At 51.7% G+C, this 25698-nt stretch overlaps 1 long non-coding RNA gene across 2 annotated transcripts; it reads right to left on the bottom strand.

Moving 5' to 3' along the window:
* Positions 1 to 5952: 5952 nt before the first annotated feature.
* On the bottom strand, positions 5953 to 25140 carry LOC144724017 (uncharacterized). 2 transcript variants are annotated; one of them, XR_013586437.1, is made up of 5 exons: positions 24275 to 25138; positions 23937 to 24055; positions 12821 to 12872; positions 9930 to 10025; positions 5953 to 6058 (listed from the first exon to the last, which is right to left on the bottom strand). It is a non-coding gene; the product is annotated as an uncharacterized LOC144724017 (long non-coding RNA). The 2 variants fall into 2 exon arrangements; XR_013586436.1 differs by having other exon boundaries at positions 23937 to 25140.
* Positions 25141 to 25698: the final 558 nt, after the last annotated feature.

The raw sequence follows: 25698 nt of genomic DNA, 5'->3' as shown, positions 1-25698 counted from the left end.
CATCTGGTGTCCAGCCCAACTACACTGACATATGCCCGACATCATATATAAACCCTTTGCATGATGATGATGACAGTCGTATTCATAATCACGGGGCGATTGACACAAGACGACTTAGAATTTCTGTGACTTATAATCCTCTGCAGGATTATCGCCCCTCTCTCCCATCGTCGCGTCGGCCCTTAGAATTGCTCCACCAATTGTCCATACTTCACCACCTCGGTCCGTGTACGTACGGTACCGTACCTTGAACTTGTTTGCTCACCGGACGTTAGCCACCTGTGCTCCTCAGAGGTGCGGGTACAGAACGACGAGATACGGTACACGCACAAAAGCAGTTGCACAGAAATGGGTTTCCAATCCAGTGACGGGGAAGACATCCTCGGGACCTGGCCAGGTAGCACTCGCCACTGGTGTTAGCCGTGGCCCGGCAATGAAACCCAGATCGTGCAAATGAACTGCACTATGCCCACCACTCCACAGAGGGCAATGGCGTTTTTCAAATCGGCGAGTATAAGACGCACTTTTCCCCCCATGTCATTCAAAGCACACGTTTGTGGGTGGATGCGTCTTATAATCGGGTAGCTGTGTGAGTGAAGAGGTTTGTAAAATAACTTTATTGATGCTGGGGCACAAATTTGGAGGTGCGTCTTATAATCCGGTAGCTGCGTGTCTTTGTGAGTGACCAGATTTGTATGATAACTTTATTGACACCGGGGCACAAATTTGGAGGTGCGTCTTATAATCCGGTTGCTGCGTGTGTTTGTGAGTGACCAGATTTGTATAATAACTTTATTGAGCACACTTTTTTTGGGAGGGAGGGGGGAGTTGTGGTGCGTCTCATAATTCCGAATCAGCTTTACGATCCTGAAGATGCCTGTCATCATGAGCTGGCGCCCTCTCCCGCATCAACTGCGCGTTCGCATTTCTTTCCATCGTCTGCGACCTTTCCTCGCATACTCGATCACTCCGACTCACGGCGACGGGCTACCCGCAGTGAATTCACTTCGTTGCTCGAAACCTCGCCGATGATATATTCCCTTTTAAGGCAGTTGTGCACAATTAACAACAACAACAACAACAAACTCAACACGACCCGTCTCAATAACACCGTGGCCTAAACATCGGACAAATAAATTATAGGCGGCGTTTCGGGCAATGACCCTTCTCCAGTTTAACACGTAGGCTTTTGCGACCAATATTATTCATAATTAAGGTTTTTGGGTTAGATCGCGTAGGTAATAAATGTGGCGTATCCCCTCCACCACCCGACACATCCAATCAGTAAGTACTAAAATTATAAATGTTGTGGATTTACTCTCCAACACACCGGTGGGCTGAAGTAGTAACTATTTTGCCTTTTGTTTACGTGACAAATCCCTTACTAATTGACTGTGTTGGGTGGTGGAAGGTCACGACACATTTATACCTACGCGATCTAAGATGATGCTGGTGTGGGAAAGGGTGGACGGGGGGGGGGGGTAAATGGGATGGGTCGACCCTAGAGATCATTTGGAGATTGACGAGGGTTGGAGGCGCTGGGTGGCTGGGTGGCTGGGTGGCTGGGTGGGTGGCTGGCTGGGTGGCTGGCTGGGTGGCTGGCTGGGTGGGGGTGGGTGGCTGGGTGGCTGGCTGGGTGGCTGGCTGGGTGGCTGGCTGGGTGGGGGTGGGTGGCTGGGTGGCTGGCTGGGTGTCTGGCTGGGTGGCTGGCTGGGTGGGGGTGGGTGGCTGGGTGGGTGGCTGGGTGGGTGGGGGTGGCTGGGTGGCTGGGTGGCTGGCTGGGTGGCTGGGTGGGTGGGGGTGGGTGGCTGGCTGGGTGGCTGGCTGGGTGGGTGGGGGTGGCTGGCTGGGTGGCTGGGTGGGTGGCTGGGTGGGGGTGGGTGGCTGGCTGGGTGGCTGGGTGGGTGGGGGTGGCTGGGTGGGTGGCTGGCTGGGTGGCTGGGTGGGTGGCTGGCTGGGTGGCTGGGTGGGTGGGGGTGGGTGGCTGGGTGGGGGTGGCTGGCTGGGTGGGTGGCTGGGTGGCTGGGTGGGTGGCTGGGTGGGGGTGGGTGGCTGGCTGGGTGGCTGGGCCGGTGGCTGGGTGAGTGGCTGGCTGGGTGGCTGGGTGGCTGGGTGGGTGGCTGGGTGGGTGGCTGGGTGGCTGGGTGGGTGGCTGGGTGGGTGGCTGGGTGGGGGTGGGTGGCTGGCTGGGTGGCTTGGCCGGTGGCTGGGTGGCTGGGTGGGTGGCTGGGTGGCTGGCTGGGTGGCTGGGTGGGTGGCTTGGCCGGTGGCTGGGTGGCTGGGAGGGTGGCTGGGTGGGTGGGTGGCTGGCTGGGTGGGTGGCTGGGCGGGTGGCTGGGTGGCTGGGCGGGTGGCTGGGTGGGTGGCTGGGTGGGTGGCTGGGTGGGGGTGGGTGGCTGGCTGGGTGGCTGGGCCGGTGGCTGGGTGGGTGGCTGGGTGGGTGGCTGGGTGGCTGGGTAGGTGGCTGGGTGGGTGGCTGGGTGGGTGGCTGGGTGGCTGGGTGGGTGGCTGGGTGGCTGGGTGGGTGGCTGGGTGGGTGGCTGGGTGGGTGGGTGACTGGGTGGGTGGCTGGGTGGGTGGCTGGGTGGCTGGGTAGGTGGCTGGGTGGGTGGCTGGGTGGGTGGCTGGGTGGCTGGGTGGGTGACTGGGTAGCTGGGTGGGTGGCTGGGTGGGTGGCTGGGTGGCTGGGTGGGTGGCTGGGTGGGTGGCTGGGTAGGTGGCTGGGTGGGTGGCTGGGTGGCTGGGCGGGTGGTTGGGTGGGTGGCTGGGTGGGTGGCTGGGTGGCTGGGTGGGTGGCTGGGTCGGTGGCTGGGTGGCTGGGCGGGTGGGTGGGTGGCTGGGTGGGTGACTGGGTAGCTGGGTGGGTGGCTGGGTGGGTGGCTGGGTGGCTGGGTAGGTGGCTGGGTGGGTGGCTGGGTGGCTGGGCGGGTGGCTGGGTGACTGGGTAGCTGGGTGGGTGGCTGGGTGGCTGGGTGGCTGGGTGGGTGGCTGGGTGGGTGGCTGGGTGGCTGGCTGGGTGGCTGGGTGGGTGGCTGGGTGGGTGGCTGGGCGGGTTGCTGGGTGGCTGGGTGGGTGGCTGGGTGGGTGACTGGGTAGCTGGGTGGGTGGCTGGGTGGGTGAGTGGCTGGGTGAGTGGCTGGGTGGCTGGCTGGGTGGGTGGCTGGGTGGCTGGGTGGGTGGCTGGGTGGGTGACTGGGTAGCTGGGCGGGTGGCTGGGTGGCTGGACGGGTGGCTGGACTGGTGGCTGGGTGGCTGGGTGGCTGGGTGGGCGTGTGGGTGAGAGGTGCCCGCGGCGTGTTTGATAAAGGGTTGTTCACTCGATGCTGGGATACTCCGCCGAGGTGGAGTCGGCCGATCGAATGTGGATTGGGAGTGGCGCGCCACGGTGCGTGGAGTTTGCCCGGTGGCGTTCTTGTTAATTAAGGCAATCGTTTTAATTCCTGTGTCATTACACTGCTCAATTGAGGCATTCCTACGCTTTGTCGATTCAGATATCCGTCACCGACGGTGGCTGCGACCGGCAAAGCTAACTCGGCGTCCCTGCCAGGTGCGGAGCGCGTTTCGCCTTCCCCGGCCCCGAACCGGCGGACGGCAGCGTTCGCATCAACTGCACTCGCTGCCGGGTTCTCGGGTGATTTATTTTGATCCACGGATCACGAAGGAGAGGGGGGGCGGGGGGGGGGGTGATCACGGAGGGCGGCGCAAATCATTTGAGGTTCGCGGTCCGCTTCGAACGTGAAGTGCGAAAAATTTGATTGTTTTTTTTGCTGCCGGAGTTTTCCGCATCATTCGCCGACGATTCGTCACCACGAGGCAATCGTTGTTTTGCCCCCTATTGAAATTCACGTTTATGGGAAACATGTTTTATACTTAACACACAGCCACGCAACAACAACAACAACGACGGCAACTAACCCCCTCGCCCTCCCTGAAACACATCCATCAATCGCAGTCGGCGCTGGTGGCTACCCGCGTCGCAAGGAATTCAGCGTTCAAACACATTTATGTTGACGCTCTCTAACGCAGCATAACCTTTATTGTGGAAGTCAGCACTTGGGGCGTTGGGGAGGAGGGGGGTAACGAAGAGGTCCCGCGAATCGCCCACAGGATGTTGAGAAACTCTCATCCTACCTGGAGGCGTCACGGTGGTGCCCATTACCCTGCCTTGGTTTGAAAAGGTGTCACAGGAAAGTGCGGACTTAATATCCACCTGTTACAACACCCATTCTGCCCGGAGGCTTCGAGGTAATGTCATACCCTGCCTTGATACAAAAATAGACTACATTTGACATACAAGCGGTCATCATATATATACATGCACTTTCACAAATGTTGTGAAATTGTCAGGAATTTAACCATTTAAGTCTCTAGACGAATGTATTCGCCGTCATCTGTTCGCATATCCATAGCTCAATCGTTATTCACCAACCGTCATGCATCGTCGTCGTTAATATTGCGACAATACATGGAAACACACCACGAGAGATGATCATTCGAATGACTTTAATTTAAACAAGGCAGCAAAAACGTTGGAAGTCAAAATCCGAATGCGTAAAATAAAAAATCAGGGATGGCAATTTTCGACAAACCGATTTTTCCGAGTCCGTATCGATGATACCAACTCTTCCCCGTTCCTGCACAGATCACAATTCACGGCTCCGTCTCCGCTTTACGGACAACCTCCCGTTGGGGCCTGTTCCCTCTGCTCGTCAGAGTGGGCCGTGAATATTGAGACGCGGTGGTTGGGTCGTCTCCAACTCCTCTTTTACAGTGTCATCAACCCGTGATCAATAACATGTGTTGCTCAACCTTCATCAACAGGAAGGGCCGTCTGGAACGTAGTTCCCTCCGTTATTAAGAAGCCACTTGAACTATGCACTCTTGAATCTAGATTTTAAACTCCTTTTTTGCGTGCGTTAGTTTGTTGTCCTTCCCCCGCACCTCCAGTTAGCACTGTTGGCTACATACGGTGCGAAAGAAGTTCAACATACATACATAATGATCATTACCAGCATATTATCGTCATCATAATTATCATCAACATACGATGATAATGATGGTTTGTTTATACTGCCAAGCCTTTCCATTGAATGCGATACACCTCAAAGCAGCGTGGACTAAAAGTGGCATCTGAAATATCGACTCAGCAATCGTCACCGCAAGGCGAGCGTTCAGCCGCGACCGACGCCTTCAATGAACGACAACTCACTCTTAAGATCGAAGACACAAAGAACAAAAGCCGACCGAGCTGCGGAGACTCCCGTATGGCGGGGAGTTGGGGGAGCCACGGAGCGAGAATCGTGATGCAACGAGGCGGTCGCGAGCCTTGCTATAAACAAACGAGAGAGCTGGCGAGATCCCAGAATGTTGTCCGCTTCCGCGGAGATGAGTGGCAGAGCTGGCAGCGGTGATGGAGGGTGACGCGAGGTCGAAATTCCCTCGTGTTGTGACGTCGCGCATGCCCAGTGGCGAATTTGCATGATCGTCATATCAGCAGCAGTATAATCAGCATCATCATTATTATAATAATAATAATTATCTTGGCCAGCAGCGATTGTTGTCGGCATCGTCGTCATCGGTATCTCGTTATCTTTGTTGTTAATCATTTATTAGCATCAACATTTCTGGATCAGGGTGAAGCTTCCGTAAGCATTACCTGCAGCGTCATGGGAGTGTTTATTCCAGTGGTGGACACAGCATGCCTGCTGATGGATCACGAATGTTGCGTAATGCGTAAAGAGCCCAGCCCCGTGCTCAGCTGATGTCGCCACGGGAGTGAGATCACAGCAGCAGCAGTAGAAGCATGTGCTGATGATGGAGAGTCATCATCATCATCATCATCAAATTCCCCCTTCCCACGCAGAGGGGGGGGGTGAGTGACCCCCCCACCCCACGCATTGTGACCCCCCCCCCCCACGCATTGTGACCCCCACGCAAACGGAATGAGGGCGCAGTCACCGCGGCTCAGCCCCGAGGAGGAATCCGCCTCGGGCAGAGGGAGAGGCTGGGGTCGCCCTTGGCGTCTCCGCCCGCGTGACAGACCCCGTCTCTCCGCCACCTGTGGCGTAACACAATCACGCGCATTGCATCACCACCACCTCCAATAAATCGGCTGCCATGGTCTATCCACTGCTGGGTGAACGCCTCCCCCCCCACCACCCCCACGCCGTCGCCTTTACGCACGGTTTTGACAACGCAACAATCCATCTCGGACCCGTCTGCACACGAGATGGTCTCATCGATATATTTATATATGCGGTGGACATCCTCTCGGGCGCGTTGCCTCCTTTGGCTGCTACTCCGTCGTGAGTCTCGACCATTGGCCACCGTCACCGTCTAGGGACCGGTCCTGCCCAAAGGCCGCTGACAGATCTGCCCGGTCAATACGATGCCTCCAATCCACGCGTGTCTCTCTCTTTCTCAATCCACGCGTGCCTCTGTTTTTCAGTGGAATTCAGAGCGTGCGCACGTCCACCCTTTCTTAAGCGCACTTGTCAGATGTCATCATTGCACGTGTTGTTCCTTGGTCTTCGTAATCCGTGGCATTAGAGACATCACGCCCCCTCACCCTCCCCCTCCTCCTCCCCCTCCCCCTCCTCCTCCCCCTCCCCCTCCTCCTCCTCACCTCTTCGTCTCATACTTTTCGTCCTCCTCACGCTCCCCGCCTCCCCACACGGGAGGCACGAGGTCAGAATTTGCATTTCGGTAACGATTAACTTTGAAATTTCCCCCCCTGCCCCCCCCTGGATGCCAATTGGCCCACACAGTGAGCGCCACGAGTCGCCAGTTGCACGCGTCACGCGACTCGAGGTGGGCGTTGAGGAATCGTAAAGGCGTTCCTTTGTTTGCGTTCTCTCTTTCAACTTTACGATCCACCGTTCAGTGGCCGCCGTAAGCTCTCTGCTGAATCAACGCGACATTGACTCAGAAGACGAAGCGTGCCCCAGGATTTGCATCCCGAGGGTAATCCCCGTAACGAGGCGCGTTCCTTTGGATGTCAGACGTCATCGGGGCCATATTTAGACTTTTTTATATCTTGGGAAAATACAGCGAATGCCTTATTCTCCTGCTCCTCATCCTCTCTCTCTCATCACACCTGTTCCTCCCACTCATCACACCTCATCCTCACCCTCCGTCTCACCCCACCTGTTCCTCACCCTCCCTCTCATCACACCTGCTCCTCACCCTCCCTCTCATCACACCTGTTCCTCATCCTCCCCCTCATCACACCTGTTCCTCATCCTCCCTCCCATCACACCTGTTCCTCATCCTCCCTCTCATCACACCTGTCCCTCATCCTCCCTCTCATCACACCTGTTCCTCATCCTCCCTCCCATCACACCTGTTCCTCATCCTCCCTCCCATCACACCTGTTCCTCATCCTCCCTCTCATCACACCTGTCCCTCATCCTCCCCCTCATCACACCTGTTCCTCATCCTCCCTCCCATCACACCTGTTCCTCATCCTCCCTCCCATCACACCTGTTCCTCACCCTCCCTCTCATCACACCTGTTCCTCAACCTCCCTCTCATCACACCTGTCCCTCATCCTCCCTCTCATCACACCTGTCCCTCATCCTCCCTCTCATCACACCTGTTCCTCAACCTCCCTCTCATCACACCTGTCCCTCATCCTCCCTCTCATCACACCTGTCCCTCATCCTCCCTCTCATCACACCTGTTCCTCATCCTCCATCTCATCACACCTGTTCCTCATCCTCCCTCCCATCACACCTGTTCCTCATCCCCCCTCTCATCACACCTGTTCCTCATCCCCCCTCTCATCACACCTGTTCCTCATCCTCCCTCCCATCACACCTGTTCCTCATCCCCCCTCTCATCACACCTGTTCCTCACCCCCCTCTCATCACACCTGATCCTCATCCTCCCTCTCATCACACCTGTTCCTCACCCCCCTCTCATCACACCTGTTCCTCATCCTCCCTCTCATCACACCTGTTCCTCATCCTCCCTCTCATCACACCTGATCCTCATCCTCCCTCTCATCACACCTGTTCCTCATCCTCCCTCTCATCACACCTGTTCCTCATCCCCCCTTTCATCACACCTGTCCCTCACCCTCCCTCTCATCACACCTGTTCCTCATTCCCCCTCTCATCACACCTGTTCCTCATCCTCCCTCCCATCACACCTGTTCCTCATCCCCCCTCTCATCACACCTGTTCCTCATCCCCCCTCTCATCACACCTGTTCCTCATCCCCCCTCTCATCACACCTGTCCCTCACCCTCCCTCTCATCACACCTGTTCCTCATCCCCCCTCCCATCACACCTGTTCCTCATCCCCCCTCTCATCACACCTGTCCCTCATCCCCCCTCCCATCACACCTGTTCCTCATCCCCCCTCTCATCACACCTGTCCCTCATCCCCCCTCCCATCACACCTGTTCCTCATCCCCGCTCCCATCACACCTGTTCCTCATCCCCCCCTCTCATCACACCTGTTCCTCACCCCCCTCTCATCACACCTGTTCCTCAACCTCCCTCTCATCACACCTGTCCCTCATCCTCCCTCTCATCACACCTGTTCCTCACCCCCCTCTCATCACACCTGTTCCTCACCCCCCTCTCATCACACCTGTCCCTCATCCTCCCTCTCATCACACCTGTTCCTCACCCCCCTCTCATCACACCTGTCCCTCATCCTCCCTCTCATCACACCTGTTCCTCAACCTCCCTCTCATCACACCTGTCCCTCATCCTCCCTCTCATCACACCTGTCCCTCATCCTCCCTCTCATCACACCTGTTCCTCATCCTCCATCTCATCACACCTGTTCCTCATCCTCCCTCCCATCACACCTGTTCCTCATCCCCCCTCTCATCACACCTGTTCCTCATCCCCCGTCTCATCACACCTGTTCCTCACCCCCCTCTCATCACACCTGATCCTCACCCTCCCTCTCATCACACCTGTTCCTCACCCCCCTCTCATCACACCTGATCCTCACCCTCCCTCTCATCACACCTGTTCCTCACCCCCCTCTCATCACACCTGATCCTCATCCCCCCTCTCATCACACCTGTTCCTCACCCCCCTCTCATCACACCTGATCCTCACCCTCCCTCTCATCACACCTGTTCCTCACCCCCCTCTCATCACACCTGATCTTCACCCTCCCTCTCATCACACCTGTTCCTCACCCCCCTCTCATCACACCTGTTCCTCACCCCCCTCTCATCACACCTGTTCCTCACCCCCCTCTCATCACACCTGTTCCTCACCCCCCTCTCATCACACCTGTTCCTCACCCCCCTCTCATCACACCTGTTCCTCACCCCCCTCTCATCCCACCTGTTCCTCATCCCCCCTCTCATCACACCTGTCCCTCATCCCCCCTCTCATCACACCTGTTCCTCACCCCCCTCTCATCACACCTGTTCCTCACCCCCCTCTCATCACACCTGTTCCTCACCCCCCTCTCATCCCACCTGTTCCTCATCCCCCCTCTCATCACACCTGTCCCTCATCCCCCCTCTCACCACACCTGTTCCTCATCCTCCTCCGTCCCCTCCTCCTCCACCCACGCACGCGCGCTCATGCTCCGTCATCCCTTATTGACATCCAAGGAAGGTTGACTCATCATTTGCGAAAATTGAGCGGTGGGGAGACGTCAGCGGTGCGGGGGGTGTGTGGGGGGGGCGATTCGTTCGGGAAAAAAAACGCCACAATCGGGTGACTCATGAGTGGCGAAACGACGTCACCACGTCACCAATATTCTTCAATGATCTTGTACTCGTTCACGTTTTAGTTGCGTGTGTCCGCTATGTGTTGTTGTTGTCTTTGTTTTGTTGCTGATGCTGCTGTGGCACACGCAGCACCACGGATCCCCCGTCTCAAAAATATATCGCCGGGAAAATGTCTAAACGGAACCCATCATCCGCCGAATGAATGGAGTAACCCCCGTACCTCGACGTTCACCGTGAGATGCCCTGCCTGGCTCCTTCACACGGGTGGGGGAAGTTGTTTACTTCTCTGTGCGTCTTGAGAAACACTTTCCTCTGCCTTGTGTATTGGAACAAAAAAAAAGGAAGTAATTTTTGTTTGGACATCATCGCAACAAATTCGCAGCCCTCGCGACGTCACAGAAGCCACGCCGAGTCACACGCCTCGGATTGTATCGATGGGTTTTAGGGAACCCAAAGTGACTCTCGTAATCCGGTCTCTGGAACATTGTGAAAGCCCTCTGACGCAGGTTCACCTGAGCTAATGTTGTCACGCAACAACAACAAAATGTATTTTTATGAATAATACACGATTTCTTAACACGTGCCCATCAGTGGCGCGCTACGGCATTCTGGGAGTGCGTAATTGCAGCAGCATCGATTCAAGACAAGCAAACAACCCTGGACGGGGGTTTCGGCACGCAATGTCTCGTCAGGCGTGCCCCAATCACTCGGCTGATTATTAAAATAGCAGGTTAAAATGTACGACGCCACATGACAGCCGAAGCTGTTAAATTACTCCAGAAACAACACAGTTTAGCAAAATCACTCATTTAATTGGTGAACTGATATATATAAATCGTTTATTTGGACCTGTAATTCTTCCTCGTTATTATTTCATACCTATTTCTTGACGAAAATGTATTGTTTTTTTTATACGATTAGAACGAGCGACGGATAATCACGATATAACCATATCGGCATACAAAACGACACGATCAGATTATCGTGTTATATATTGTTTTTGTTATATCGTATACGATATATCGTAATGTCGCTCTATCGCGACAAGCACTCTATGAACGACTGGCAGCTGTAACTGGTTGGTTTGGAATCCGATCAGACGGCTAATCGGTCGTGCGAGTGATAATGATGATGATGATGATAATAACAATAAGAATAATTAACATGTATAAGGCGCAAATGCATACAGATATCTCAGTGAGCCATTGTGAAGATCGCGAGTTAATATCCTGGTTGGCCGGGGGGGGAGGGTGGTGGGGGGTGAGATGGTTGACTAAACCCATCAACTCTTCCAGGGTCGATAAAATAGGCACCACCGCCTTGCGGAGAATTCAACAGTGGTTGGGCTTCTATGGGCGAGCCTCCCCCCCCCAACCCCCCGCCATAGGAACGTGGAATTACCACTGGCTCTGCAACAGGAATGTGAGAAGGGAATGAGTTTGACCCTGACATGCTTGAGCAAGCCGTTCCGTGGCATCGTTAACGTGGCTTGTTGTTGTTGCTGTTGCCAAATTACGTTCCCAATCACCAACAACACCAGCGCGATTAATGTGATACGCTCATTAATGAATATGCAAATACGATGAGTCAATTCGTGTTTTTATTATAATTCATGTGCGAGGGAGAGACCGAAGCAACGCCGCGTCCCACACAGAAGGGACGCGTGATATTCCTCCACGCTTGTCCTGTACCAGTATTGCCCTCTCCTGGCAGAGGCAGGCTAACTCGCAGTTTCACGACATCACTTGCGGTGATCCACCATCATCCCGTCGCTGGCTGCCCTCCAAGCGGCGCGTGGCGGTTACCGGCAGCCACGTGCACCGCTAAGGTCGGACCGCACGTCATTCGTTCTCAATAAGCTCCGCGACTATTGAGATGATCTCACCTCTTTGCTCGTTCCGCGGCCTCTTGGTCTACGCTGGCCGGACTTTGCATTTCTTTACGATTTGTTCTTCAAACATTATTCTCCTCCCCTCCCTACACATCGCACCTGCTCGCACCCCCCCCCCCCACGCCTTTCTTCCCTCACCAACCGTCTCACACCCCCCCCCCCAGGCACTCTCATGGTAAATGAACTCTACATCAACTCAGAGGAAGGATTGTGGCCAGGATTTGCATCTCGACTGTCAAATCGCGTAGGCGGCGCTGGCATGTTGATGAGAGACCTCAGTTTGGGGCCGCATTTGGACTATTTAGTGCTTTGATTGCACACGGCTGTGAATGCAGCTATTGTATCACCCTCATCCTCCCCCGTCCTCCTCCCCATCATCATATTGTCATAAAACCTCCCTTCTTTTTAAATCCTTTATATTAAGTTCGCGTGCTTGCTTGCTTGCTTAGGACCGTGCAAATCTTTCGCTCGTTTTCTAACCCACTTCCCGTGATCCAATCGAGCTGACATTTTCCACACAGACTCGTTGTGTGTGACAATTAATTTTCGTGAAAAAAAAATCCAAAATTTTACACTGTTTAGGGAAAACAAATTAAATATTTAATTACCAATTGCTTAATGGTGGCAGACAATCATCTGACCCATAAGTGGCAGCCATCTCAAGCCAGAGGACGAGAGGACTCTAGCCGCCACGCATATAAAGGATTTATAGTGAAAAACTTTGTTTTTACGGGTTTACTTATTCTCCTACCGCCGCCCCCCGCCGCAAACTTAACAACCACCAATACAAACAACCACCCACCCACACACCCACCCACTCACGAACCTACCCACGCCAGCACACACGTTCACGGCTGAAATCAACACCAATTCTGTTACGGATGAAGGAAAGGTTGCACAGGATTTGCATCTCCCAGGGGGGGTGGGGGGGGTAATAGTGGGGGCGATACAGGTCGATAAATTGTGGCGCATGGGACGATGAGGTCACCACGAAAGGCCTCGTGTGACTTTTGTGTTTGTTTAACTCAGACGAAGTCGATCTCGACGCATTTGACAAATCAGTTAACGTTTGATTTGCAAAAAAAAGTTAATTCTTGATTAAATGTTCCGTAAGTAGCGCAAGGAACGCTGCCGATGTGATTCACGCTTCGCGTTATTGTGAAATTGACAATCCTGCTCACTCCCATTCTCTCAATGTTCGATTGGTTTGCTTTGAATACCTTAAACCCGTGAGTCTTGCATTGCGTTGGATGACTGTATTGTATTGCCATGCTGTGTAAAACACACAAAAAAACATATATACATATACAGGGCATAATCAACGTTTTTTTGGGTTAGATCGCGTTATTTATAAATGTGTTGTAACCCTCCACCACCCGACACGCCCAATCAGCAAAAAAGTGTCACGTTGACAAAAACAAATAGTTCACTGCTTTAGCCCACCGGTGTGTTAAAGCGTGAAACCACAACATTTACATTTTTTTAGTACGACGTTTAGCTGGTAATTGCATCCAGCATCATCGGGCAATTCGCCAAAATGAATAATATTGGTCGCGAAAGCCTACGTGATATACAGAGCAGCCCAAATGTCACGATACGTCGGGTGATTATATTTATTTGAACAATTCACAAAGGATTATTTCATTTATTTTAACAAACGTTTGAACTGACTTCCATTCACATCCATGTGTGATGCATGAAATTATCTTTTGAAATCATTTAGGACAGTTTTTTTGTTATTTATATATTTAAGATTACAGCTGTAAAATATTTGAACGTTCTTAGATAATACTAGCATAAGTACCCGGCGTTGCCCGGGTGAAAAATATATTTCTTAATAACCTTACATATATACACACCCTCACCACTCACCCTCACAATTCACCCTCACCACTCTCCCTCACCACTCTCCCTCACCACTCTCCCTCACCACTCATCCTCACCAATCACACCCTCACCAATCACCACTCACCACTCACCCTCAACACTCACCCTCACCACTCACCACTCACCCTCAACACTCACCCTCACCACTCTCCCTCACCACTCTCCCTCACCACTCATCCTCACCAATGACACGCTCACCAATCACCACTCACCACTCACCCTCAACACTCACCCTCACCACTCACCACTCACCCTCACCATTCACCCTCACCACTCTCCCTCACCACTCTCCCTCACCACTCATCCTCACCAATGACACGCTCACCAATCACCACTCACCACTCACCCTCAACACTCACCCTCACCACTCACCACTCACCCTCACCATTCACCCTCACCACTCTCCCTCACCACTCTCCCTCACCACTCATCCTCACCAATGACACGCTCACCAATCACCACTCACCACTCACCCTCAACACTCACCCTCACCACTCACCACTCACCCTCACCATTCACCCTCACCACTCTCCCTCACCACTCTCCCTCACCACTCATCCTCACCAATGACACGCTCACCAATCACCACTCACCACTCACCCTCAACACTCACCCTCACCACTCACCACTCACCCTCACCATTCACCCTCACCACTCTCCCTCACCACTCTCCCTCACCACTCATCCTCACCAATCACACCCTCACCAATCACCACTCACCACTCACCCTCAACACTCACCCTCACCACTCACCCTCACCACTCAACCTCCCCTCACCACTCACTAATCACCACTCACAATCGCCACTCACAACCGCCCTCACCATTATATTTTTGCCCCAGTGAACGCCGGATATTTCCCATTCGTAGCAGTTTATATCAACTCTATAAGCAACTTATATTAAACAGGAAGCGCGATCCTAAAGTAATTTACAACCTTCGATTAGTCCTTTATGCGATTCAAAGAATCGATTCCTGGCATGTTGGGCGTTTACATTTTGAATTATAGAGTTTCATTTTCATTGTTTTTTTTATTTTTTCAGGAGTTTTTAATTACATTTTGGCCCGGTCAACGCCGGATATTTCCCGTTCGTAGCAGTTTATATCGACGTTAAGCAACTTATAGTAAACGGTAATCGTCCGAATGTAAAGGAATCTACAACCTTCGATTCCTTTGCGCGATTCAGAGAATCGATTCTTGGCGCGTCGGGTTTAAAAGTAATTACACAGTTGTTTTTTCATTGGTATGTAATGTTTAAAAGTTTTCATAAGATTTTTAATGTATTTCCCCCCCGGGCAACGCTGGGTATATCGAGTTTATACGACAAATGCGTGCGCATAGTTTTAACGGGAATTAAAAATGGCGTCCACCCGGCAGCGAATGCGTCGCTACCCGTTGCCAGGGGCAACCGCCGTCCAATGAAACTGCGTATGGTCCGGCGACACACAGACACACACACAGACAGACAGATTTGCGATTTTATATATATAGATTTTGGCATCTTCTTGGTTCTTTCGGTAAAGTCACGTAGAATGGAAATAATAAAAAAATAAAAATAAAACATAATTAAATAATTCTCACGACGTTTCGGCCACAACGCAAGCAGCCGTCCTCAGGTGGAGAACAGGTATGTCGAGAAGACAGAGTCTGAATGACACACCCCAGACTCTGTCTTCTCGACAGACCTGTTCTCCACCTGAGGACGGCTGCTTGCGTTGTGGCCGAAACGTCGTGAGAATTATTTTATTATGTTTTATTTTTATTATTTTATTATTTCCATTCTACGTGACTTTACCGAACGAGCCAAGAAGATGAATCCCTGCAGTCACGAAAGCTTTCAATCGAAATATTTTGGCAGTTCTCAGTTCATTCCGGGTTCTTGGGCAAATTTTGTCAACGACAGATTTCAGGTGACCCCCCCCCCCCCCGACAAGAAGAAGAAGAATCGACATTTAACAATGATTATAGATTATTATTTTTAAATGTACACGTAAAGAAGAAAGAATGAAAACTAAACAATAACCCTATGCGTCCTGACGTTTTTGCCCAGCCTGTATAATACCCTGTCACGTGAAGGGAGACGGCTCGGCGGTTGGTTTAGCCCATCATCACTCGGGGATGATAAAATAGGTACCACTTTGTTGGGGAATAATCAACAACGGCAGTTGCCCACGCGCGCGAGGAGGCGACCAGTCCGCCTGCTGTGCTGCTTTCACCAGCCACACTGGAAGGGAGTCTCACGACATCCGTGCGTGATCCACCAACCCTCCGCTGCTGCCTCCGCAGCAGTGCCGGGCTCTTGGCAAAGCCGTCAAATCTGACGACATCGTGGGGGGCGGGCTAGTTGGGGGGCTGGGGGGGGGGTAGTGGGGGTGGTGGGATGGTGGGGTAACGTATGACTCGGTTTGGTGGGAGAAACGTCTCGCAATGAGCACGCGGCAGAGTCGGTGGTGTCCGCGTGTCACACGTGGAAACGAACCGCAGTGTCCTGTGTGGTGGTGTTGTGCAGCGAGTGTCGAAGGAAAAAAGAATTGCCCAATATGAACTCATCCATTTTTCATCGTGGGACATGCAGTTCTTTTTCCTTTCTTTCTCCAGGGAGTGTCGTCCACACTTGCAGATCAAAAAACACCACACTCACTCATGAGACAAAGATTACGGATCCCCCGCGTGGCCTGAACAGACTGTTGGGGCAAGCGAGTGCAAGCGAGCACCGCCGAAGGCCAGTACGGCACACGATGGCGTGGGTGGCCAGCACCACGCCCGGTCGCCTTTGTCTTCCTAGTGGCGATGTTTACAGGTACTCGTTTAAGGCTGAGTTTACCTAGGGGAGGGCTAGGACCGATTCAAAGAATCGGCATTGGTGTTAGCCGTGAGCGGGAATCTAACTCGGCACGCTGGGTTTATAGCGCAGCGCACTAACCATTGCACGACCGCTCATACACAGTACTCATGCAAGCACTCACCCACGCACTCACTCACTCACCGACTCACTCACCCACGCACTCACTCACTCACCGACTCACTCACCCACGCACTCACTCACTCACTGACTCACTCACCCACGCACTCACTCACCGACTCACCCACGCACTCACTCACTCACCGACTCACTCACCGACTCACTCACCCACGCACTCACTCACTCACCGACTCACTCACCCACGCACTCACTCACCGACTCACTCACGCACTCACTCACTCACTCACCGACTCACTCACCGACGCGCTCACTCACTCACCGACTCACTCACTCACCCACGCACTCACTCACTCACTCACCGACTCACTCACCCAGGCACTCACTCACTCACCGACTCACTCACCGACGCACTCACTCACTCACCGACTCACTCACTCACTCACCCACGCACTCACTCACTCACCGACTCACTCACCCACGCACTCACTCACTCACCGACTCACTCACTCACCCACGCACTCACTCACTCACCGACTCACTCACCCACGCACTCACTCACTCACCGACTCACTCACCGACGCACTCACTCACTCACCGACTCACTCACTCACCCACGCACTCACTCACTCACCGACTCACTCACCCACGCACTCACTCACTCACCGACTCACTCACCCACGCACTCACTCGCTGCAGGTCACAACAACGACACACACTCGCTCACTCGCGAATCGGGATACAATCCAAACTCCATTACGAATCATAATACCGCCTGCGAAATCCCGACTATGTTATACTAGCAAATAGTGTAACATAGTGGGGCACTTTGGGATTGTTTGGCGTTTGGGGGATATGTGCACGGCAAACCGCGATTAAAAAGACAACAAAAATTCCACCCCCCGGTAAAATAAACCACAAATCGCCGTCTGACGCGTGTGCCCTGCAGTTGCATCGCCCCCCAACTGCCTCCCACTTAGATCCTTCACGCGGCTTCCGCTCACCTTTAGCCTCGCGCTCATCACATCTAAAAATAGGGGGACACGACGGGTGACGTTTGATGGAGGCTGAGCCGAGCGAGTGGCGGATGGGCGAAGCTATTTTGCCTCCTGCACTGACGCCACGCGCGCTATGGGTGTGTGTGTGTGGTAGGGAAGGGTTTCATCCGCCTGGCCACTCCGCTGGGCTCTCTTGACCTCTCTCTCTCGCACGGCACGACGCGCAAGGCGTCTCGTCTTGCGCAAATTTTGCGAGTTGGTGTCACGCGCAGCAAAGGCGCGACCCTGCAATTGCTTACGCCCACGTCGTACGGTGCTTTTTCTGCAATATTTTGCTGTCTTTTCTTGGATTTTCTATTTGCACATAGTCACTTTAAGATGTTTTCTTGTTCATGTTTTAGTTTTTTTGTTTGTTGCGGTTGCACCCGATTCAAGAGCCGAATGGCTCACGGGGCTATACATAATAAATGAAACTAGAAAACTTGAAACTTGTCACTGCTCGAGAAAGGGACCTCCGTTAGAAAGAGCTCGACAGAGCAGAATCCCCCCCGCCCCCCATCCCCTACTCTTTCACGTTGGCCAAATCGCGGTGGGAGTTATCCCCACACTTGACCCGATTGATTAAACGCTGCAGTGATACGAATCTATCCTGTACGTTGAAATACGAGTGCACGTGAATGTCGTGTAAGGCAAGGTTGGGTCCATTGCAATGATGCAATGCAGACGTCGTTTGGCGAGGTGCGTGCGGTACCCACGCTTTACCCCACCACACGGCCCTGCGGACCAGTTCACAGACTGACTCTGGGGAATCCACGCATTCTGGCTGGGCGGATTATCCGAGTAGCAAGAGTAGGTACACGTGTAGTAGTAGCTACTACACATGTAGTAGTAGCTACTATTACATGTTGTAGTAGCTACGGGTCCCGCACTATCAAGGACCCCACGCTAAACCCTTTCAAGCCATCAATTCTGGTTCAGTGATTCTGCACTTGCTCTATTACTATAGTACTATACCGCATTCAACTTTTATATAAACGACTGGGTGTCTAAGGTTAGCGATTTGTCGTATTATCTGCTGTATAGCAAATGGAAAAATATAATAACTTTACTATGCAAGTAACAAATTTCTGTTTTAATATATCTGTTTTTGTTATTTAGGCCCCCTTCATAACACGTGCTACAGGCCCCGCACTAGCTTCATCCGGCACTGGGACAGGGGCGGGTTGGCGAGCGTCGGGCGGTGGATCGAAGATGATTCGACTCTCCTTTGCTTCAGCTGCCGCGTTATCGGAAAGATCGAGACCGAAGCATCGGTGTTGCAAGTCCAGTGTGCCGACGATGATGTAATGGTAGCAGTCAACGCAGACAATGGTAATTGTTTTTTTTACCCTTTTATCTGGCAACAAAACTGACACCTATTTTACAAGGAGTCATGTTTGCATTGACCACAATACCTGCGGTCGGAATGCAAAAAAAAACACAACTCTGATAATGTATGCACTGTCCTTGAAGTTGATTGGTCCACACCCGAGACAGCTTTTCTTAGAGCCTAGTCTCACATGGTGTTGGACCAGATGACGCCAAAAGGTGTCAATTTTGTTGCCAGATAAAAGGGTAAAACGCCAATTATCATATTGTGCTACTGGCAAAGGAGGTTCCAATGGTGTAAACGCAAACAAAGTTATCCATAATGGAGGGAGTTTTGTTTGGGAAAGGAGGGGGGGGAGTGAAATCGCGTCAATATAAACGTGTCGTCGTTAAACCCGCCACCATCCGACACAGCCAAAGAGTGAGGTTTGTCACGTAAACAAAACATTTGGTTCAGCACACCAAAGAGGCTACCGAGTGATTGCATCACATGTATCCTTCTATTTAAGACCGAAACAAGATTTATCCTGCACGATTCTGCCTGTCTGCCTGCTGAGGCTGGTTGTAATTACTGGCGAAACGTCGAACTCGAATTGCAAATGTTGTGTATTTACTCTCCATCACACCGGTGTGATGTACTAGTAACGAATTGGCATGTTCTGTTTACTCGACAAAATAGAATTACGAATTGGCTGTGTCGGGTGGTGTCGGGTTTAACGACACATTTACATTTTTATTTAAAGCTTTCGTGACTGCAGGGATTCATATTCTTGGTTCTTTCGGTAAAGTCACGTAGAAGGGAAATAATACAAATATAAAACAATAAAAATTCTCACGACGTTTCGATTGCAACACAAGCAATCATCATCAGGTGTGACATCCAGCGGGCGGTGGCGCAGTGGTTAGCGCCCCCGAGCGGTGGCGCAGTGGTTAGCGCCCCCGAGTTCTATTCCTGGCCACGGCTGACATCAGTGAGTGGAATGACGTGGCCGAAAGTTGCGAGTCCTCTAGGTACGAAGCGACCTTTAACAAACTTCCGCCCGCCCATCAATCTTCGCCAATACCGCATTGACCATCGTGGTGACGAATGGTCAAAGAAATCCCCCGTGAACGTACGGGAGAAATCGATGCATGCACTGGGGAGAGAAGTGAGAATGCGTCTGGAATGATTCATTATATTGTCTTGTGAGCTTTAGTGTCGTTCCTTCGGGCGATAGGTTTTGAAACTAGTTTTTTTTTTATCCAGATGGTTAGACGCTCATCTCTTACAGCGTGAAGGAATTGCAAACACGAACGCTAAACTCTGCACCTGTAGGCGCATTGTGACTCATAAATGGGAGGGATTTTTCTTTCTCTCAACTCAAATTGTCTAAAAATAGGGCATAATTATCAATTGGAACTTTGGTCAGGTTGATTGTTCTGTTTTTAATATTTATTTACGTTCTAGAGTGATAACACAATGCAATACGGGGTTTTCTTCGCTTTGTGCGGGTTCGATTTGTGCGATTTCGCGCAGCATATCTGGCTAACCGATCTCTGCCACGAATTCCCGTGGAACAGCGTTGTCTATGTATTGTGTTGTCTATGTACTGTGTTGTTTGTGTACTGTATTGTTTGTGTATTGTTTGTGTACTGTGTTGTTTGTGTACTGTATTGTTTGTGTATTGTGTTGTCTATGTACTGTGTTGTTTGTGTACTGTATTGTTTGTGTATTGTTTGTGTACTGTGTTGTTTGTGTACTGTATTGTTTGTGTATTGTTTGTGTACTGTGTTGTTTGTGTACTGTGTTGTTTGTGTATTGTGTTGTCTATGTATTGTGTTGTCTATGTACTGTGTTGTTTGTGTATTGTTGTTTGTGTATTGTTTGTGTCCTGTGTTGTTTGTGTATTGTGTTGTTTGTGTATTGTGTTGTCTATGTACTGTGTTGTTTGTGTATTGTTGTTTGTGTATTGTTTGTGTCCTGTGTTGTTTGTGTATTGTGTTGTTTGTGTATTGTTTGTGTACTGTGTTGTTTGCGTCCTGTGTTGTTTGTGTATTGTGTTGTTTGTGTATTGTTTGTATACTGTGTTGTTTGCGTCCGGTGTTGTTTGTGTATTGTGTTGTTTGTGTATTGTTTGTATACTGTGTTGTTTGCGTCCTGTGTTGTTTATGTATTGTGCTGTTTGTGTATTGCGTACACAGACAACCTTGAGCGCATCTTCTCCCACACAAAGGGCTGGGAACCTGTACTTTGTCAACAATGTTGAACGAGATCAAGACGAATACGCGTCTTTGTCAATCCACTGCTTGGGGGTATTGGGGTGGGGGGCTGTTGGCCATACTTCACCACGGCTGATCAACGTGAATGAGTGAACATGAACATTGAGAGGGGCGAGGCACCCAAGATGGGTGAACGTATCGCACGCCACTGATGGCAGCCGTGGTCTGAAATCGAACTCAGGACGCCAGGTTCATAGCAGAGTGCGTCCATAACCAATGCAACCAACCGCTCCACTCTTGGTGATTCTATGTGCAACGAAGAAGTAACCATAGCCCCGAAACGTCGGGCTATGGTTACTTTTTTCTTCGTCTTCATTTAAGTCCCACGGCGTTGTTATCGACGAATGTGCTGAGCGTCTCGTCTGGGGGCGATGTCAAATCAATTTTCGGTGGAGGAGGTGCGCCATCTGCAGGTGACGTCCTTGTTCGATTCCTGGCCTAGGCTCCCATTAAATTTCGATTTAAAGCTTTCGTGACTGCAGGGATTCATCTTCTTGGTTCTTTCGGTAAAGTCACGTAGAAGGGAGGTAATAAAATAATAAAAATAAAACATAATAAAATAATTCTCACGACGTTTCGGCCACAACGCAAGCAGCCGTCCTCAGGTGAAGACCAGGTCTGTCGGGGAGACGCTGTCTCCCCGACAGACCTGGCCACATGAACAAGAAACATCTTAAAGTGACTACACGCAACAGAAAAATCCTGGAAAAAACAGCAAAATCTTCCAGAAAAAAACACCGCATTTCAACGCTGTGTGCAAAAATCCCAGTGGGATGCAAGTCAAACAATAACAACCATAAGACAATGTAGATTAAAGTTATCAGGCCAACTCTATACCACAACAAACAAACATTGCCAGCCCAATCCGTCCTCAAAATCACCAAAATAAAGCCACAACAACAATGTAACAGTGATAATAGGAACTGTGATTCAAATCCAACAACAAACGATTTACATAACATGTACGACCAAACCCCGCAGCCACAGCTGGCTGCATGAGTCACTCCATAACAGCAGGAGCATCAGTAGAAGAATCAACATTTCTCAATACACTTTTAAAGATCAGTACACCACAATCAAAACTCAAGATCATACTTTTCAGCGGTCATCCGGAATTATACATTTGATGTCAGACTATTCTGAATAGCAGTGGCCGCCAGGTGTGTACAACTCCTCTAGAGCAGTTTTGACTGAAGATCTCACAGGTAGTGATCCAAGTTGCAGTTTATTGGCGATAGCATTCCAGATCAATAAAAAAGGCCCTTCCTCCAGTATTTGTACAGCAATAAGGGATGTGAAGCTGCTAAATGAGCGAAGACCTTAGGTCACATTTGTTCTTCGAACAATTTCACATTTGCTCTTTGAACAAAAGGCGTGGTGCTGGCCACCCACCCCCTCGTGCGCCGTTCCAGCCTTCAAAGGTGCTCGCTAACAGCACTTGCCCCGACAGTTTGTTAAGGCTACACGGGGGATCTGTGTCTTTGTGTGTCTGTCGCTCCAGACGAAGGCGACCCGAGGTCGATTCCCGCTCACCCGCAGTCTCCTCCTCCTTCTCCAAGAAGCAAAATCAGCAGTGAAAACGAACGAATCAATGAATGAATGAAACGATGAATGAATTAGTGAGGCGTCCCCAGAACTATCGTCAACGTCTTTGTTAATCCACTGCTGGATGAATCCCTGCCCTACGCCGTGTTCGGTAATGTGGGTGGGTGGGGGGTGGGGTGTTGACCATACTTCACCACGGCTGGTCATATGTGAATTAGTGAACATTTAGGGGAGGGGGGGGAGCACCCAGGATGGATTCACATATCGCTCGCCACTGACAAGACATGCCGCAAACATTCCGCCCATATTTCGTCCTCACTTTTGGATACACCAATTCTTCGGAGCACGTATAGGATTAATTCATATATATGGCACAATAAATAATAGGTACATAATTATTGTTATGGATAGGCGTACCGACTAGCTTTCTTAGTGGTAGTGCCGTACGCCGGTAATTATTCCTCTACCCACCCCTGCCATGCCAAAGTTTCAAATGATCTCGAGTTGGGGGGGGAGGGGGTTCTTGAATTAAAACCCTCGATGGGGCTTTCTGGGAATAATGGAATGGTCTGGTGACACCAACTCTTACGATCAGTTACGTCACTTCTCACTTTCGTAATAGACTCTCAAAGCATCAACAAAGACAAATATCCCACGGAAAGCCTTTAATGGACTATTGATTGGGGCAGGTATTCCAGCAGACAATCCAGCCTCGTTGAACCCAGAATGGATCGTAGGCAGGACCAGCCTGAAGGTTTCTACCCGGCGCAGATGTTCCATTACAGGGGGGTTCACGTTTCACAAGCAGAGGGGAGGGAGGGCATGCAGAGGGGAGGGCATGACTTCGTCTGAAAATAATTAAATATTTGCGTGGAGCGACAGACAAGCAAATACAAAGACCCCCCCCCCCCCCCGTATAGCCTGAACAACACCATCCCCCCCGGTCGTCTTTGTCTCCCGAGTGGCGATGTTTACAGGTATTCGTTCGAGGCTGAGTTTACCTAGGGGAGGGCTAGGACCGATTCAAAGAATCGGCATTGGTGTTGGCCGTGAGCGGGAATCTAACTCGGCTCGCTGGGTTTATAGCGTAGCGCACTAACCATTGCACGACCGCTCATACACAGTACTCACGCAAGCACTCACCCACGCATTCACTCACTCACCGACTCACTCACGCACTCACTCACTCACCGACTCACTCACCAACTCACTCACTCACTCACCGACTCACTCACCCACTAACTGACTCACCGACTCACTCACCTACGCACTCACTCACCGACTCACTCACGCACTCACTCACTCACTCACGCACTCACCGACTCACTCACCCACGCACTCACTCACACACCGACTCACCAGGTACTCATTTGGGGACGAAGCAACCTCGGGCCGGTTCAAATAAGCATCACCGGTATTGACCGGTAGCTGGGATCGACCTCGGGTTCACCGGTGTTCGTAGCGCAGCGCGCTAATCGCTACACAACCGCACACACAAATACACAGATCCCCCGTATAACAGACAGTCGGGGGCAAGTGCTGTTAGCGAGCACCTATAAAAGCCCGGCACGGCACACCACGCCCGGCCGCCTTTGCCTCCCCGGTGGCGATGTTTACACACCGGCACCAGGTACTCATTTGAGGCTGAGTCGACCTAGGGGAGACACCAACGCACACACGTACACGAACATACGCACCCCCCTCCTCCCCCCGCTTCCACTCCGCCCACGTCAGGGTGAAGAGTAAGAGGGGGAGGAGGAGGAAGAAGATTAGGGGGTCGTAGACGCGTCACAAGAGTTGGGAAATTCTTGAATGTTGCAATTGTTTTTTTTCCGTCCAGGGGCAGATAAAAGGGAGCGCACCTCGCTGAGTGAGAGATAGAGACCAGCCGAGAGAGGAGGAGGCCACTTATCGCCAGCGCGCAGAGACCCAGAGACCAGCAGCAGCAGATCCACCGGCACCACCGACAACTTGCAGTACCAGCAGCAGCAGGAGCAGTATCAGTTAGCAGCAGCACTCGAAGCAGCAGCAGAACTAGAAGCAGCTTCAGTAGCAGCGGCACTAGTAGCAGCACTAGCAGCAGCAATAGAAGCAGCAGCAGCAATAGAAGCAGCAATAGAAGCAGCAGCAGCAATAGAAGCAGCAATAGAAGCAGCAGGAGCAATAGAAGCAGCAGCAGCACTAGCAGCAGCAATAGAAGCAGCAGCAGCACTAGCAGCAGCAGCACTCGCATCACCAGCAGCAGCAGCAGCAGCGGCAGACATGAAGCACGTGAGCGAGCTTGGCGCGCAGTACGAGCGCGACGGCTACGTGACGGCGCTGTCCGTGCTGAGCGACGCGGAGCTGCGCGCTGTCCAGGCCGGCTACGACGCCTGCGTGGCCGAGATCGGTGAGTGGCGCGCCACGCGCTCCGCACTGGAAACCCCCACCCACCCATTCCGCTCAACTCGCTCGCCAGGCTCGGCGAGTTCCCCGCCCCGGAGTGCACCTCGGGGTCACGGGCGCCGTCGCGGGGGATTGAACGAGAGTCGAGGTCGCGTCGGAGCGAGATGTCACGGATTCGTTCCGTGACATCTCGCAGCACTAGCAGCAGCAATAGAAGCAGCAGCAGCATGTCACGGATTCGTTCCGTGACATCTCCTTGGTCGGCGATAGCCTGTGCTCAAACGACCATTTGGGGGATTCCACAGTGCACCCATAAGACTGCCGCTGTATTAAATTTCGATTTAAAGCTTTCGTGACTGCAGGGATTCATCTTCTTGGTTCTTTCGGTAAAGTCACGTAGAAGGGAAATAATAAAATAATAAAAATACAACATAATAGAATAATTCTCACCAACATAATAAAATAATTCTCACCAAGTGAGAATAATTTTATTATGTTTTATTTGTATTATTGTATTATTTCCATTCTACGTGACTTTACCTAAAGAACCAAGAAGATGCCGCTGTATTGTTAAGACCCCACTCCCCTCACCCCGAAGGGATGATGGGCTGAGTCAACCACCCCGCCCCCCAGCCCCCCCTCCCCCCCAAGACCTCGAGTCCAAGTGTCGGCTCACTCTTAGTCGCTCTTTAAATATCATACTTCACCAAAACGGTCACCTACGTCTCATCTTTAA

Source organism: Lampetra planeri, chromosome 19, assembly GCF_965212315.1.
Source record: "Lampetra planeri chromosome 19, kcLamPlan1.2.h2, whole genome shotgun sequence".
NCBI lineage: Eukaryota > Metazoa > Chordata > Hyperoartia > Petromyzontiformes > Petromyzontidae > Lampetra > Lampetra planeri.
The sequence above is the reverse complement of the archived record's forward strand: the minus strand, read 5'-3'. Positions and strand labels throughout refer to the sequence as shown.